The sequence below is a fragment of the Hakea prostrata genome, chromosome 10 (assembly GCF_041222555.1).
Source record: "Hakea prostrata isolate BN-2017 chromosome 10, UWA_Hpros_2, whole genome shotgun sequence".
NCBI lineage: Eukaryota > Viridiplantae > Streptophyta > Magnoliopsida > Proteales > Proteaceae > Hakea > Hakea prostrata.
The window spans coordinates 18,149,473-18,166,419 of record NC_142609.1 but is presented as its reverse complement, the minus strand read 5'-3'; the positions used below and the strand labels follow the sequence as shown (position 1 = coordinate 18,166,419).

The window sequence follows — 16,947 nt, the reverse complement described above, 5'->3', positions numbered from 1 at the left end:
CGTGGGTTAAAGGAAATTTGGGAAAAAAATTCTTCCCCACAATTAGGTACTCTTTTTATTTCTCAATTTTTTTATTGTTTCTCCTTTTTTTTTTTTTTTATTTATTTTTTATTTGATTTTATATTCTTTGTTTCTTTATTTTGTCTACAATTTTTGCTATTTGATTTTATATTATAAATAAAATGTCTATAGTTAGTAAGGTAACTAAGTACCATTGGTTGCATTTCTTACCTTAAAAAAAAATTTGGTTTGCATTTGATATTTTAGGGTTGAAGCCATGTGCATTTTTCTTTTGTACTGATGCTTTAATTTATCTATATCTTGTTGAAAAAAACTATCATTATCAATAATTTACCTATTTTTATCAAATATGTGTGGGCCCCACAAAATATATGTGAATTTATTCCTCAATATAATAAAATAATTCATATGTGGGACCCTCAATGGGTCTTAAGGACCCATACAATATGTGTAGCGAAAAACCATTGGTGCTTTCCCAATCTGGACTTCCATTCTTCACCCCCCCCCCAATATTGAATCCTAGTTCCGCCCCTGACTACTTCCATGAACATCACGGTGTGATTTCGGTAAAAGCAAGCCTAGTATGAATCGCCATGATTGTTTTCTCTTTGATTGTTTGATTTCCAATCCATGCTAGATCTATTCCTAAGTTATTTACAGACCTTGATCTATGGTTTTCTAAGTCCTAAAGTGAATCCCCATTCACTCTAGTCTATCTGTGAAATCTGTGGAATGATCCTATTATGTGATTCGTTAGATTTTTATTCCGTTGACCATGTTTGATGCCTAGATCATGTTAGATAGTCTCCCTATACTCTTTTAGAGTTTTCCTATTAATTTTAGAGTGTTTGGAACTCAATCGGTGAGGTTCCGATCAAATCTAGGTTATACTGTTCGTATTGGGAAGGCTAGGTCGATTGCCTTGGTCGCCCCAAGCGACCAAAGGGTACAGTGACAGCAGGTTGCCTAGTTTTGACCCCATTTCATCTTTGATCCTTTAGCGTTTATTCTTAATCCTTGTATGATTAGGGTTTCTTTGGCAACTTTGAACCTATCCTTCAATCTATTTCGGAGATTTCGAATTGAACATAAGGTAAGGATGTTGACTTATAGTTAGCTTGATTTTACTTTGTATTTTGAGAGCATGATCTTATTTACTGTTTTTAAGACTTGTGCATGATAGATATGCCTCTGTAATTTCAGTATGATATTCATTATGTGATATGCATATTTGTTATGAATGTGAATGGATTATGATATGATGTTATATATGGAATCATATTGTGATGTGATTGCTTAAGTTTTGGTTGTGGAATGGGAAATGCCCTTTTGGTATTTCTGTCTTGGGACATCAGTGGAGGTGGTATGGGACTTTCCGATGGTGCCCCTTAGCACTTTCCATAATTACTGAATGGCATACCTAGGACTTGTCTAGATGTGTTTGGCTAGGAAAACTCGTCATATCTTACCTTATCGGCATGGTTATTGAGGCCGAGTGACCATTGGCAGCAATGGGGATTATGGGCGCTCAAGACTGATATCCAATCCGTGAAAGAACATAACACATTGTGGGGGTCATTCATTGGTAGGGTCACACATAATAAGCCTGGGCTCATGGACGCTCAAGACAAGTAGACAACTTGTGAGAGGACATGAGAGCTTCCTGTTTATTATATATGGATGTTCAGTAGGGATGAAAGTCTATAGTCTGAGTTGGTTGGAGCCACATGATACGATGACTCTAGGGGGAAAGATATTGGAACGGACTGCCTGGGGGCACGAAAGGGAAGTATCCGACCTTGAGATTGATATGACTCAGTAGAAGACGTGCATTGGGCTAGGTATAACCTTGACCTGCGCCAATACTCATACCAATGGTGGAGTGAGACAGTGGTGACCTAAACCCCATCCATGGTGATTATCTGAGATGGATGCCTTAACCCAACTACCGCAGAGAACCCAAACGACATGCTTAAGAGCCATAAGGGAGAGTGACTGAGACTGCCCAAAGGAGTATGGTGTTCTTTTTTAATGCTTGTCCACCACTAGAGACTAGCATATGTTAGAGTTAGATGCATACATGCACATTGTCTCATATCATCTTGCATCATGCTTTGTACTTGAATATTGATTGTAATGGTTATTTATGATTGAACTACTTGCTGAGTTCTTTTGAGCTCACCCTTCGATGACAACATTTGTTAGATGACTGGAGACCCATACTGTAACTATTCAAGAGACCCACCCATAGCTGACAATGTTGTTTTTTGTTTATACTTTTGACGTAGGACTTCCAAGGTTGTTTCTAACTTTTAATTAGCGTTTAAATAGGATTGTTTGGGATGTTTTAAACCATCTTTTGAAGAAGTTCAATTTTCTTGCAAGGTGAGGATATTCATATATTTATGGTTATCTTTAATTCCTAATATGATTTTAGAGTTGCATAATGAACTATATGCTACTATTTAGAGACTTTTATACTCCTGCAATATTCTGAAATTGTACGTAGAATCAATGATTGTTTACTGAATTATAAGCGTTATTGTTGAGTCGAAATAAAAGTGAACTTGATTTGGGGTTTGGATTAACCATTACCTAGGAACCTTAGAAGGAGCATATAGATTAGGTGACATCTCTAAGTTGTTTAGATGAATCATCAGTGAGACAATATTTATTTGTAAATGGGTATTGTCAAATCTGCATGTTATTAATAATCAAATGAATTCAAAATTTCTAAATTAAACTAACATCAATTCAGAAGCGAACTTTCTTTTTGGAGCAAGGCAAGAATATATATATTATATTAATTTTAAATAAATAATGTACAATAGAGCTTTGTGTACAAAAAAATCTTTTCCCCTGAACTTCTTCTTGAACATAACTGTGAAGAGTCTTAGGCAAGCACTATGAATCAAAATTCAACTCCTACTCGTCATGAACATAACCATGAAGGGTCTCAGGTAAGCACTACAAATTAAAATTCAACTCCTACTCCATGTCCACCAGCCCGACAAGAAAATTAGTGCAATAATTGGTCTCCCTCACCTGATGCATGGAGATACAAGCAGCGAATCTCGTTGCAAGCTTTGAGATATCCTCAAAAATGGCTAAAGCTTACCAAGGAGGACGTACTCCCCTTGATCATCCGAACTAAAGCCAGAGTCTCCGAACAAATATGAACTTGAGGACGTAGACTCCCCATGATCATTTGAACTGAAGCAGGAATTAATGTTCGAACCAAATGTGAACTTGATAGATCCCACATCTTATGGCATGAAGCTCGCACATTAAAATATTCAAATCCGATGAACCCCAAGTGACTGCAAAAATCACTGATCACTCGAGAAGAGTGATCATGGGCTAGTATCGGCATTTAGAAAGTGGTTATTTAAAAAGGCAGTGAAAAAACAGCAAAAGAGCAAACAAAATGCGGTGAGCGTGGATCGAACACGCGACCTTCAGATCTTCAGTCTGACGCTCTCCCAACTGAGCTATCCCCGCAGAACTACACTAGTCAAGAATTGAAATTAGGTTGACACCATGGCAGGGTACTATTCTACCACTAGAACTTTGGCGTTTTGTGATTTTAGAATTGGATTTTCTATTTGGTGTACTCGCAATCATTATATTCCCTAGTACCAAAACAAAATCATATTCCCGTAGATTAATCTCATTTTTTTCATCCCACAAAGGGGGGAAAGAAGTAAAGAAAGGCAGTATATATTGAAGACTCGTCTACTAACAGGAAAGTGTATTCTGTTTGACTTTGAACCGAGTCTACACCCACCTACCCATCCCAAAACCAACTCGATTTGATCAGGGATGCCTCATGAATGCCTGGAAAAGGGGGGGGGAAGTATCAAGCGAGCTTGATCATTTCGATTTTGTTTATAGAAACCACTAACTGTTTGCAGAATTGCATCCATATGGATGATCAGCAGAATATTGAATGTTAATTGTTGTTAGGTAAGAGAAGAAAGACGTGCTGATGCTTATTGTGGAGTTGAAAATGGTAGCAAATAGAAAAAGAAACCAAGTTCTTGGAACAATTGTGATTTGATTTTTCCAAAAATGCTGCAATAAATAAAGTATTTGAATTGAGATAAGGTCCAGCTTGCAAGCTTCACTAAACAATGGAACCTCCTCACAGAGGAGAACTACTACATAAGGTTGTGACGCACCTTCCAATTTCAACTCAAAAGGTTGTAGATCAAAGCAATCTTCTTATATTTAAGGTGGGGGTTGGAGGTTGGAATGCCAAAGATGAAGGGGCAATGGGCTTCTCTAGTATATGCTCTAGCATTTTGCTTGATGGCAGCCAATGTGACCGCTGTTAATCAATATTTTGCCCGCTCAGAAGTTAATATTGGAGACAGTAAGAAGTACCCAGCTGAAAAGGATCAGTGATGGACCACCGGAGGGGGATTCACTGCGTCCATGGGAGCACAAATCACCTCCATGTGACACATCACCAACTCCGAAACCTCCTCAGTACTATAAGTCACCGCCCCCACCATTACCTTCCTTGCCTCCTCCTTACGTCTACAAATCACCACCTCCACTGTCTCCTTCCCCACCTCCTCCTTACGTCTACAAGTCACCACCTCCACCATCTCCTTCCCCTCCTCCTCCCTACATCTACAAGTCACCGTCCCCACCATCTCATTCCCCTCCTTACATCTACAACTCACCACCTCCACCATCTCCTTCCCCACCTCCTCCTTATGTCTACAAGTCACCACCTCCACCAGCACCTTTCCCACCTTCTCCATACATCTACAAGTCCCCACTTCCCCCATCACCCTCCCCACCTCCTCCTTCCATATACAACTCACTTCCTCCACCTCCTCCTTTCGCAAACAAGTCGCCTCCTCCACCATTGCCTTCTCCACCATCTCCTTACATCTACAAGTCACCATCTCTCTCCCCACCGCCTCCCCCTACCAACAAGTCTCCACCTCCACCATCACCTCCCCCACCTCCTCTGTATCTCTACAAGTCCCCACTGCCACCATCCGCTTCCCCTCCTCCTCCATCACCTACTCCACCTCGTCCTTACCTCTACAAGTCCCCACCCCCACCATCACATTCTCCACCTCCTCCTTACCCCTACAACTCCCCGCCCCCGCCATCTCCTTTTCCACCTCCTCTTTACCTCTACAAGTCACCACCCCCTCCATTTTCTTCACCTCCTAATTGCCACTAAAGTTCTCCACCGCCACCTTGATCACCATCCTCCCTTCTTCCATAATATTTAAAGTACCCATGGCCGCCTTCTTAGCATATTCACCAGCATACTACTTTTAGTGTTGCTCACCCTTATCACTTCAATGTTCATTTGTGTTACTATTGATTACCATCCTCCGTCACCTTTCTTGTCTTTTACTTGTTAATGCTAATTGCCACTTCACCATGTATCCTGCTTATGGCCTCATAAGTCTCTACCATTTGAAAAGGTTTCATTCATTCTCCTACAAGTCTCCTTCCCTATCCCAAATTCTAGTAGATGAATCAAGAGCTTGCTTAAGTCACTTTTACAATCTATAAACATGCATAAGTGGATTCAATAACAAATCTACCTGGCAATTAGCAAATTGTAACTGATGTATCTGTTTGTATTGCTTTACTATGTAAGCATATGGTATTTTTCAGCAACTTTCATACTTCTCAGTCAAATTAACTATGTGTTATGGTAACTATTCTTTTAAGAAATGAAAATCTTCTTGTCTCCATTTGAATTGATAACTGCACTGTCACTTTATTATCTTCCCTTACCTCATGGAAGAATGATGCAACGAATCCAACCATAGGCCAAATATCCGTGTGGATGTGGTCTAAATAAGCAACATATGAATTTCATTCTCTAATTCAAACATTTCCTCTTTTGTGCAATGTCATATGTTGGGGTTGCATAAGGTTAGATCACATCAAGCTTTTTAAAACCCTAACCTTGACCTTGAAAAGGGGTAGGCTAGGCTGGCCGGGTTGGACAGGGCCATATTAGACACGTAAGCTTGACTCTGACTCTAACCACAAAACAATAAGGCAATGCATGATTTTGTATTCTTGCTACTGAGGACTTACACCCCTAACATATATGCGCTCTAATCAGGATTGGCATCCCCCACCCCCAAATCCCAACTACACTGTTGTTTTAGGAACCTTAGAAATGGAAGAATGGCAGACGCATCCCATTCTAATTCTCCCATCATCACACTAGATCACTAAGTTTCAACCTCCAATGATTCCAACCTTGCTGCCAACCAAGTTATCTGCTACCACATTTGTTTCCTTGTGACAATGAGAAATCTTCCATTTTATGTTGTCCAAGAACACAAGAAGCCCTCTCCCTCACTCCAATACCCACCAAGGTAAATTTCATTGCTGAATAAGCACCAATACAACCAATGAATCACTTTCCACCCAAAGCTACCATATCCCCAAAGACCATGTCTATTCCAGCCCAAGTATAAACACCTTTATGTGTGCCTCAAAGTTTGCTCGCACCTCCGGACAAACTTGGTATGTTTTAACTACTCTTGCATGCTCATTCCAAACCACCCCAGAAGCCCCTACTCTTCCTTGATGTCACATCCCTCTAGCCGGTACCCTAACTGCAATACCCGGAGGTGTGATCCACAACCCCGAAGACCAATTCTCAACAATCATCCTCCCACATAGCACAATAATATAATCAAAAGCAAAGATAAATCTCTGTATGTAATTAAAGAAATAATCAAGGATGGATCTTAGAAGGATCTCAAATCCATATTTAGAGTGCAGAAAAATGATAGCAATATAGAATCAGAGTATAGAGTATAGTGGAAATAAACTCTAAAATCAAATGTGAAAAGGTAGATCAAAATCTAAAGTATTACATCTGAATAAATCAAAGAAGTTTGAACTAATCTAAGTCTTCCATCGGTTCTTCCTCTTCTTCTTCGACCTTTGCCTTTTCCCCTTGGGCTTGTGTACTTGCATCTAAGGATCTACATCTAGCTCACGTTCCCAATGGCGAACAAGACGATGTCTATCATCATTAATGGGTGCTGTCACAGTAGTCTAGACTGGTACTTGGGTTGTACCATGGCCCACTATCTTCTCCCACTATTTCTATAGCTGCATCATATATGGAAGAATCATCATCAGATGAGCTCAGGATCTTTTCCTCACCTGCATAGTCATCTAACAAACGTTGTCCCCGAGGGTGAGTTCAAAAGAACTCAACAAGTAGTTCAAATAAAAACAACCATTACAATCAATATTCAAGAACAAAGCATGATGCAATATGATATGAGAAAATGTGCATGTATGCATCTAACTCTAACATATGCTAGTCTCTAGTGGCGAACATACATTAAGATAGAACACCATACTCCTCTGGGCAGTCTCAGTCACTCTCCCTCACGACTCTTAAGCACGTCTTTTGGGTTCTCCGCGGTAGTTGGGTCAGGGCATCCATCTGAGACAATCACCATGGCTGGGGTTTAGGTCACCACTCTCTCACTCCACCATTGGTATGAGTATTGGCGTGTGTTAGTGTTACCTAGCCCAATGCATTCATTTATTGAGTCATATCAGTCTCGGGGACAAATACTTCCTTTCCTTGCCTTTGGCAATCCGTTCCAATACCTTTCCCCCTAGAGTCATCGTATTTTATGGCTCCATCCAACTCGAACTATTGGACTCTTAACTCTATTGGTCATCCACATATAATAAACAGGAAGCTCTCATGTCCTCTCATAGGTTGTCTACCGGTCTTGAGCGCCCATGAGCCCTTGCTTATTATGTGCGACCCTACCAATGAATGGCCTCCACATTGTGATTGTGTCCTCTCACGGATTAGATATGGGTCTTGAGTGCCCACAATCCCCATTGCTACCATGGATCACTCAGCCTTAATACCCACGCCGATGGGGTGTGATATGACGGGGTTTCTAACCAAACACTTCTAAACAAGTCCTAGGTATGCCATCCAGTAATTTTGGAAAGTGCCAAAGGGCACCATCGAAAAACGTCCCATACCACCTCCACTAATGTCCCGAGACAGAAATATCAAAATGGCATTCCCCGTTCCACAACCACAACATAAGTAATCACAGTACAATATGATTTCATATATAACATTATATCATAATCCTTTAACATTCACATTCATAACAAATACGCATATCACATAAATTGAATATCATAGTGAAATTACAGAGGCATATCTATTATGAACAAGTCCTAAAAATAGTAAATAAGATCTTGGTCTCAAAATAGAAAGTAAATCATGTTATTTGTAAGTGAATGTCCTTACTTCTTGTTGTGAAATCCCACCTAACCCTAATTCGAAGACCCTATTTATATTGGATGAGGAAGTGACTTGAATGATGTTTGACCTCAAAGTTGGACCTTGAGTTCAATGTTGACATCTTTAGGAGAACCTATGAAGTTAGATTTGACCTTTCCTTAAGTTGGTTGAGGACCCAAGTATTGGTTTTGGCCTTGGAGATCCAAAATTCAGCAAGCTGGCAAAGGGGGACTGCTTGGTCGATCCTCCCTTGGTCGATACCATCGACCAAGGCAGCTCTCGAACATAATTGTTCTAATTTTGAAAGTTTTAGATTTTGAATCTTTATATATATGCAAACTCGATCTAAATCTAAACACTTTGCCTCTTAACTATGGAGACCGTGGGAAGAACCGTAGAGCCTCCTCAAGCCAAGGAAGATCCCCAAGCATTCAACCAAGATTTCTTCCATCGATTTCTCTACTTCAAGGTTAGTATTCAATCTCTAACTTCTTAGATTTACTCTCTCTACTATATCTACTTGTTGTTTTGATGTTGAGGAAGGTATTACACTACTGTAATGACCCAACCTCTGATCTTCTTAGTCTTAGAGTGAATCCTCATTCAATCTATGTTTTCCTTGAAGCCACATGGTGTGTTTTTTATGTTTTGATCGAGCATGATGCCATGACTTACTCTTACTATAGTTATGTTTTGAAGACATGTTCCTTAGTAGTTTCCTATGTATGATCCACTATTTTCTATCCTTTAGAATGAATCCCCATTCATTCTAGCCTTTTCAGGATGATCCGCGGTTTTAGCCTAATATGTGATTTGTTGGAATTATATTCCAATGGCCTTATTGGATGTTTAGACCATCATAGATAGTCTTCGTATATTGTTTTAGAATTTTCCTGTTAATTTCGGAGTGTTCCGATGTGTATCGAAGAGTTTCCGACCAATGTTGGAGTTTCTATCCGTACACAAAATGCTTGGTTGATACCATCGACCAAGGGTGCTACTGACAACAACTTACCTCTGTTTTGTCTCCGTTTCACATCTGATCTTTAGAGTTTGTTCCTTATGATCTATACATGTTTGTTTAGGCTTGTTTAGGTGATTTTGGACTTGCTCTCTAATCTCTTACTTGAAGGTTATGAAGTTGGATACAAGGTGAGTACGTTCACTCACAATATGCATAATTACATGCTTTGATATGTTATGACTTGAATGCATGAGTTAGCTACTACAGTTTCACTTTCTTTGCATTGTATTACTTCTGTAATTACAGTAGGCTAATCATGTTATGATTTACATTCTGATATTGATTATGAATGATGTAATTGTGAGAGGAATGTGTTGTGATATTGATGGAATCATGATGATGTGATTGCCTAGGTTGTGGTTGTGAAATGGGGAATGCCCTTTTGGTGTTTCTGCCATTGGACACCAATATAGGTGGTATGGGACGCATTCCTATTGTGTCCTTTGGCGCTTTCCTTGACTATTGGTTGACATACCTAGGATTGGTCTAGAAGTGTGTGGCTAGGGAAACCCCTGTCATATCTGACCCTATCAAAAGGGGAATTGTGACCGAGTGACCCATGACAGCAATGGGGATTTGTGGGTGCTCAAGACTGAGTACTAACCCGTGAGAGCACTCAAATCACACTGTGGGGGCCATTCATTTGTAGGGTCGCATTTAATAAACTTGGGCTCGTGGGCGTTAGAGATTACGAGAAGCATGAGAGGACACAAGAGCTTCCCGTTTATTATTTTTGGATGACCAATAGGGTTAAGAGTTTACATAGCCGGGAAGGAGATGGTGACTCTAGGGGTAAAGATACTGGAAAGGATTGTAGGAAGCAAGGAATGGAAGTATCCGACCCTAAGTAGATGTGACTTCGTAGATGACTTGCATTGGGCTAAGTTTAACCCTAACACGCGCCAATACTCATACCAATGGTGGTGAGCGATAGTGTTGACTTAAACCCCTGACATGGAATGTCCAGGAAGGATGCCTTGATCCAATTACCAATGGAGAACCCAAAAGACCGGGAAGGTTGAGGGAGAGTGAGTTGAGACATAACCAGAGGAGTATGATGATTTATCTTATTGCATGTCTGCCAATAGAGACAAGCATACATAAAGTTAGAAGCATATTTGCATTCATTGTCTCATGTCATTGCATTTATGTTTGCTTTGAATTATGTGTAAATGTATATATATATTGCGATTGAACTAGTCGCTAAGTTTTTTTGAGCTTACCCTTCGGGGTATATGTTTTTGGATGCCGATGCAGGAACGGAAGAGAACCCGTGCTCCGGTACGGAGGACCCTTCCCTACATGATACAACTATGGAAGTCATTGGAGAAGGTTATGACTAGTGGTGTGCTCAGTACACAGGTTTGGACCACACTGATGGCTCCTATTGATAGTAGCAGACATCGTCTTATTTTCCGGTGGGATCGTGAGTTAGAAGTTGATCCGAAGTTGCAAGAGCACAACCCTAAGGCGAAAAAGATGAAGACTGAAGAAGAAGAAGAGCCTATGGAAGATTTTGATTAGTTTATTCTTTATTCTTCTAGACTTTTATTTTTAGTGGTAATAGTTTTAGACAATGATCTAGATATTCGATTTCTACCTTCTGCGTTCATTTGTAGAGTTTATTTCCATTATACTCTACAGTTATCTTTTTGTTTGGAATCTTTTGTTTCACACTCTGATATTCTTTTGTGATCCTTTCTAAATTGTTTCTTAATTCACTTTAATACAATGATTTATTCTTTCTATTGATTATGTTATTGTGCTGTGGATATGATCGCCTTAAACTTGATCTTCGGGGATGTGGATTACACACTCGGGTATACCAGATAGGGTACCAGCTGGGTGGATGTGATAGTTGTCGTCTCGAAACCTTCGCAAAGTAGACCAAAAAGTAGGTTCACACTTGCCAAAGAAACCCCAATAATACGATGATTAAATATCATGAACAAACCCCTAAGGTTATAAGATGAATAGAGGTCAAAACAGGGCAGCTTGTTGTCACGGTACCCTTTAGTCGCTTGGCTTGGTTGCTTGAGGCGACCAAGGCAATCGACCAAGCCTTCTGTGTATGGACAGTAAAACCAAGATCAGTCAAAAACTCATCGTTTGGAATCCAAAACACTCCAAAATTTATAGGAAACCTCTGAAATAATATAAGGAGACTATCTAACATAATTTAGGCTTCAATCATGGTCAAGGGAGTGAAAGCCTAACGAGTTCAAAAATAGGTTTCATATCAATAAGCAATTTCACGGATAGACTAGAGTGAATGGGGATTCACTCTAGGACTAATATCAAAGTAGAATAAGATCTAAAAACAACCTACAATATGATATAGCATGGATTGGAAATCAATAATCAAAGAGACTACAATCATATGGGTTCATGCTAGACTTATATCGAAATCACACCGTGAAGTTCACGGAAGAACTAAAGTGAATGGGGATTCACTCTAAAACTATGAGGATGAAGGAGTAGGTCATTACAGTAGCATAAGACCTTCCTCAAAGTCTCATCAATAGGTAGAATCAATAAGAGATTGTAGAACTAGAAGAATGAGAGTGTTCGCTAACCTTAGAGAAGAAAAGTTGTCAAGCGAAAAGCTTCACGGATACTTGGGATTCTTCCTTGACCTTGGAGAGAGTGCTCTAGGGTGTCTCTGACGTTCTCCAACAACTTAATGACAATATGACACGAATTAGGTTGAAGTTTGCTTCGAAAACCTAATTTCCAAAAAGTACCAAAATTGTCTTGGGATTGGTTGGTCGCTTGGGGGGACCTGTAAAATCCGGCCCTATCCTAACCCTGACCCAGCCCGGATTTTATATTGTTGCAGGTCCGAAGACTCGAAGTGGTGGTAGAAGAGATCTGTGGGCCCTCTTTGTGGATGATTTGATGCTTAATACAGAGCCTATGGACATTGACAATGATGCCCCTTACTTGAGCACATTGTCAGTGTTGAGTGAAAATCTCTGCATCGATGAAGATTGAATTAGTTGAAGCACTTCTTGGAACCCCGTGATCAATCCGAAGGTATTTTCTGAAACTAAACTTGCTGATTGACTTGTAGGAGAAAACCCCACTCGATTTGACCCTATATAGCCTCCTGATTCCACTCCTGAAGTTGTTGTCATGGCTTGGTCGACTGACAGTCGACCAGCCAGTCGACCAAGAGTAATGGAATTCGAAATACACTAAATCTCTTCCCATTTTGCCCCTACCTTTTTGGAACTCGTGAATGAGGACCTAAACTAATCATTGGCACTCCAGAGCTTGAGGTTGGACACTCTCTTGGGCTATTCCTTGATGTTTGGGAAGATCTTTGACTCCAATCATTAGTGTATACATTAATCATCAACTCAAGGTATGATTTCTTCTATTCTTCTTCTATTCTATTCATTTTTCTATCAATTGATGATCTTGAAACCATGGCTGAAGTGCTGCAACCTTGCAAACACTTAACCATGAGTCTCCCCCTTTCAATTCCTTAATCCTCCCCCACTCATGCTATGGTATGATTCAAATGAGATTAATTGCACTCCATCACTTTGATTCTATTCAATTTAACCTATTTTGATTCAAATCTGATATGTAGATGCATATTAAGCTTAGATTATAATGAAATTAAGATTCTAACTTGATTCTTAACGCTCATTTGATTGATTCCTATCATCCTTTACAATTTCTATCAATTCCAAATTATTTCTTGTTAAGTATCATATAGAACCTAAGATTTCGATTTGGGCATTTTTGATTGAGCCGTTGGATCATCATGAAAATTAGTGTGTAGTATCCTCTTACTGTTATAAACATGCCCTCCAAATTTCGTGACGATCTGAGCACCGGGAGGGCAGTTTCGGATCAAGTTTCCATTGCTATACTGTAGTCAACAAGTCTTGGTCGACTGCTTGGTCGACTGACAGTCGACCAAGCCAGTCAACCAAGAGCTGTTAAGACCTCTGTACTCAGCCTAATTGATCCATTTGAACCCCGATTCGATTGCTTTCTTCTTTGACATTACTTGTATGTTATCTAGGGTGTCAACACTGATTTTGGGACCATACTTGGTGATCATTAAATCTATTTACAACTTGATTAAGGTAAAGACAGTCGTTAACTCATATCTTGATGGCTATCCAAATATATTGTAGAATATGATTTCCATTTTCTCAGTCTTTCTTTTATGAACAGGACATTGTGGTTGGTTGCTAAATTCTCGAGAGCAAGCTCCCTACCTGCGTGATGTAACATCTTGATGTAGTCTACTGCAAAGTTACTTACTTAAGGCCGTGTCCAGCTGCCTTTCAGCATGATGCAAATATATTAAACCTCTTGGATATGATTTGATGAACTAAAGTGGCCACTGTAGCTTGATTCATTCTTCAAATATCATTTTCAAGAAGTCAAAATCTATGAGACTCATTTTTCTAAGGTACCTGAGATCAATGCAAAGCTCACACTGATTCCCAACATGTGATTCTTGATTTGATGATGAGTTATTAATTTGTCTTATGAATTATGATCTGCAGGTGGGTGATCTAACTTGGGAAGCCTTTTGTGAGGTAAGGCTGTTGGAGGCTTTGGATGCAGGACTTATAGAGCCAGAGCTGAAGTGTTGGAAAGTGGATCATTTTTTGGGTCTTCTTGTGAGGCTGTTTTGACTCTTGGGAAAGCCATGCTTTTGAAAAGGTTCAATATATGAGCAAGTGTGGAGGGTATAATTAAGATCAAATGAGAAGACTTCGGAGATTGAGAAAAAACTTCGACTGGATCCTTCGATAGTGCAGGTATTTTGGGAAAGCTTATTTCTCAAGACGGATGACTATGGTTTTGATCCCAAGCAACTTGATGCTGGTGAATGTCATCAGTCTTACACCCATGGTCGTCTGTATCACATCACCATGGCATAGCGGCTTAAGTATATCATTTGTGTTGGTATATGCTTCCATCCCCATCTTCTTTCCTTTCAGGTATTATATTTTGGTATTTTCTTTCTTTCCTCTATTACTCCTTAAATTTAAGAGAGATAAGCTTTGGTTCCATTGCTCTTGATTTTCAACAATGATATCCCTATTTCTTTTACTTATTCAAGTTTGTTGCACTAACAAACTTGAAGTTTGTTGCACTAACAACTATGTGCTTGGTGTTAAGATTGTCAGAAATATGGGTCCTAAGACTCCAAAGGAGAAAACCAAGATGGAAAGAGTTCCGATGATATCCAGAATCTGAATCCCTGGAGTGACAAGACCACTATCTTGTATCTCAAAGAATTCCGATGATTCTTTGTTAACTCCTGAAAGAGATGGAAAATCATTCTCCAAGAATGTTGCATCCCTAGACTCAAGTTCCGTTCTCCTCTCACTCTCATCTAGTCCAATGAAGACATGGCCCTTTGAGGGTTCAGAATATCTCACAAAGATACACTTTCTTCCTCTGGGTCCAAGCTTTCCATATTGGTGAGAAGTAGAGTGAACATATGCTGCACATCCCCATGCGCGCAAGTAACTCAAATCTGGCTTCCTTCCGGTCCACAACTCATATGGTGTGGAAGGAACCGATTTGGTTGGAACTCTGTTGAGGATATAGGCCGCATTCAGCAAAGCATCTCCCCAATAAGAGATGGGTAGATTTGCCTGCGCCATCATGGATCTCACCATGTCTAGCAAGGTTCTATTCCTCCTCTCAGCAACCCCATTTTGCTGTGGAGTCCCTGGAATAGTAAGTTGTCTAGATATCCCCTTTTCATCACAGAACCCTTTGAACATATCGGAGAGATACTCTCTTCCTCTATCCGTTCTAAGAGTTTTAATCCTTTTATCTAATGATTCTCAACCAAGCTCATGAATTTCTTAAAACATTCCAGAGCTTCTGACTTATGAGAAATTAGATAAATGTGACCATACCTTGTATAATCATCTATGAATGTGATGAAATAAGACTGTCCTTTTCTAGTATGCACATTCATGGGTCCACACACATCTGAATGGATAAGTTCTAAAGGAAGAGAGGCTCTCAAAGCCTTTTTAAATGGTTTTCTAGTTGCTTTTCTGCTAGACATGACTCACAAAGTTGGCGAATCGGATAGTGAACCTTGGCCTAAGAGACCTTCTCTTGCCAACCTGTTCATCCTATCTAAGCCAATATGTCCTAGTCTAGCATGCCACAAATTAGAATCAATACACACAGTATTTTGGCAAACAAAAGCACTACTAGAATTAAATGAATAATCAATTGTATCCAATACAATGAAACCATTATCAAGAAAACCATAACCATAAACTATATCACTCAGATACAAAACCAAAGAATTGTTTTCAAATACAACTCTAAAACCATGTCTTAAAAGATAAATAACGAAACAAGATTTCGCCGAATGTCCTGGAGCATACAGCACACTCATGGAGTAACAGCGTCCGGCCACCTCGCAAAACTAATTTGCATGTGCCTATGCCATGAACCTCCACGCTTGAGCTGTTCCCCATCATTATTCTTTTGCTTCCTCTTGGAATACGATGGTATTCCACGAAGCTCGAGCGTTCCCTTGTTATGTGTTACGCACTTCGAATCAACAATCCACAAAGGATTTAGTTCAGCAAGCATAGTAGAACTTGTTACATAACAAGATGAGGTATAACACACAAGACATACCTCTTGCTCGGTGCAATCACGAGCAAAATGACCAGGCTTTCGGCACTTGAAGCAAATCAAAGCTGATTTCGTCTTGCCAGCACTAGTCCCCCTTGAACGCTTGGGGCCACTCTTGTTTTTGTTCCCACCCTGGTTACTTTGCTTGGACCGCTGAGGTTGAGCTTTCTCTCTCTTGCGCTTGAAGCCTACACCCTTACTAGTGCTAGCTTCAACAGCAAATACATCAGTTTGAGGGGCATCGGCCAACATCCGATCCTCATCAAGCTCAAGGTGCTTGGCAGCTTGATCGAAAGTCTTGACCTCATCAGCATGAGTCAAGAAGATCTTCATATGCTCCCAAGTCTTTGGCAATGACCTGATGACTGCGGAGACTTGCTCCTCATCAGTCTTCTGGTGCCCACATGCGCTCAACTCACTAATCATGTTAGACATGATGGTTATATGCTGCCTCATGGTGTGACCCTGGCGCATCTTATAACCGTCAAAGGTGAGTCCGAGCTGGAGGCCTCTTGTGGTGGAAGTCCCTCCATACTAGAACTTCACAGCCTCCCACAAAGACTTTGCAGTCCTATGCTTCTCATAACGAAGCATCAGGTCATACCTCATGGAGCTCAGGATTGTAATCCTGGCTACCCGGTCTTTCCTCTTCCAAGCATTGTATGTATCAAGGTCCCTGCGATGTTGTGCAGTGGTACCTTCCTTAGGTGGGTTCATGGTCTGGTTTATGGTCTCCAGCAGATCCTGCTCTTCCAGGAGATATTGCACCTTTCGGTGCCAGAGGTCATAATTCCTCTCATTCAGCTTATCTCCTTTAGTGAGGTCAGCAACAATGCTCTTGGTAGCAGCCATTTTTTCTAGAGATATTACATACAAGAATGAGTTCAATAAATCTAGCATAAAACACAACTCATGCAACAACAAATCACACTAGCATAGTCAACCTATGGGATAAGCA

At 40.2% G+C, this 16,947-nt stretch overlaps 1 non-coding gene across 1 annotated transcript; it reads right to left on the bottom strand.

Annotated features, from left to right (window-relative positions):
* Window positions 1–3,449: 3,449 nt before the first annotated feature.
* TRNAF-GAA (transfer RNA phenylalanine (anticodon GAA)) lies at window positions 3,450–3,522 on the bottom strand. Its single transcript has one exon. It is a non-coding gene; the product is annotated as a tRNA-Phe (tRNA).
* Between the last annotated feature and the right edge of the window lie 13,425 nt (window positions 3,523–16,947).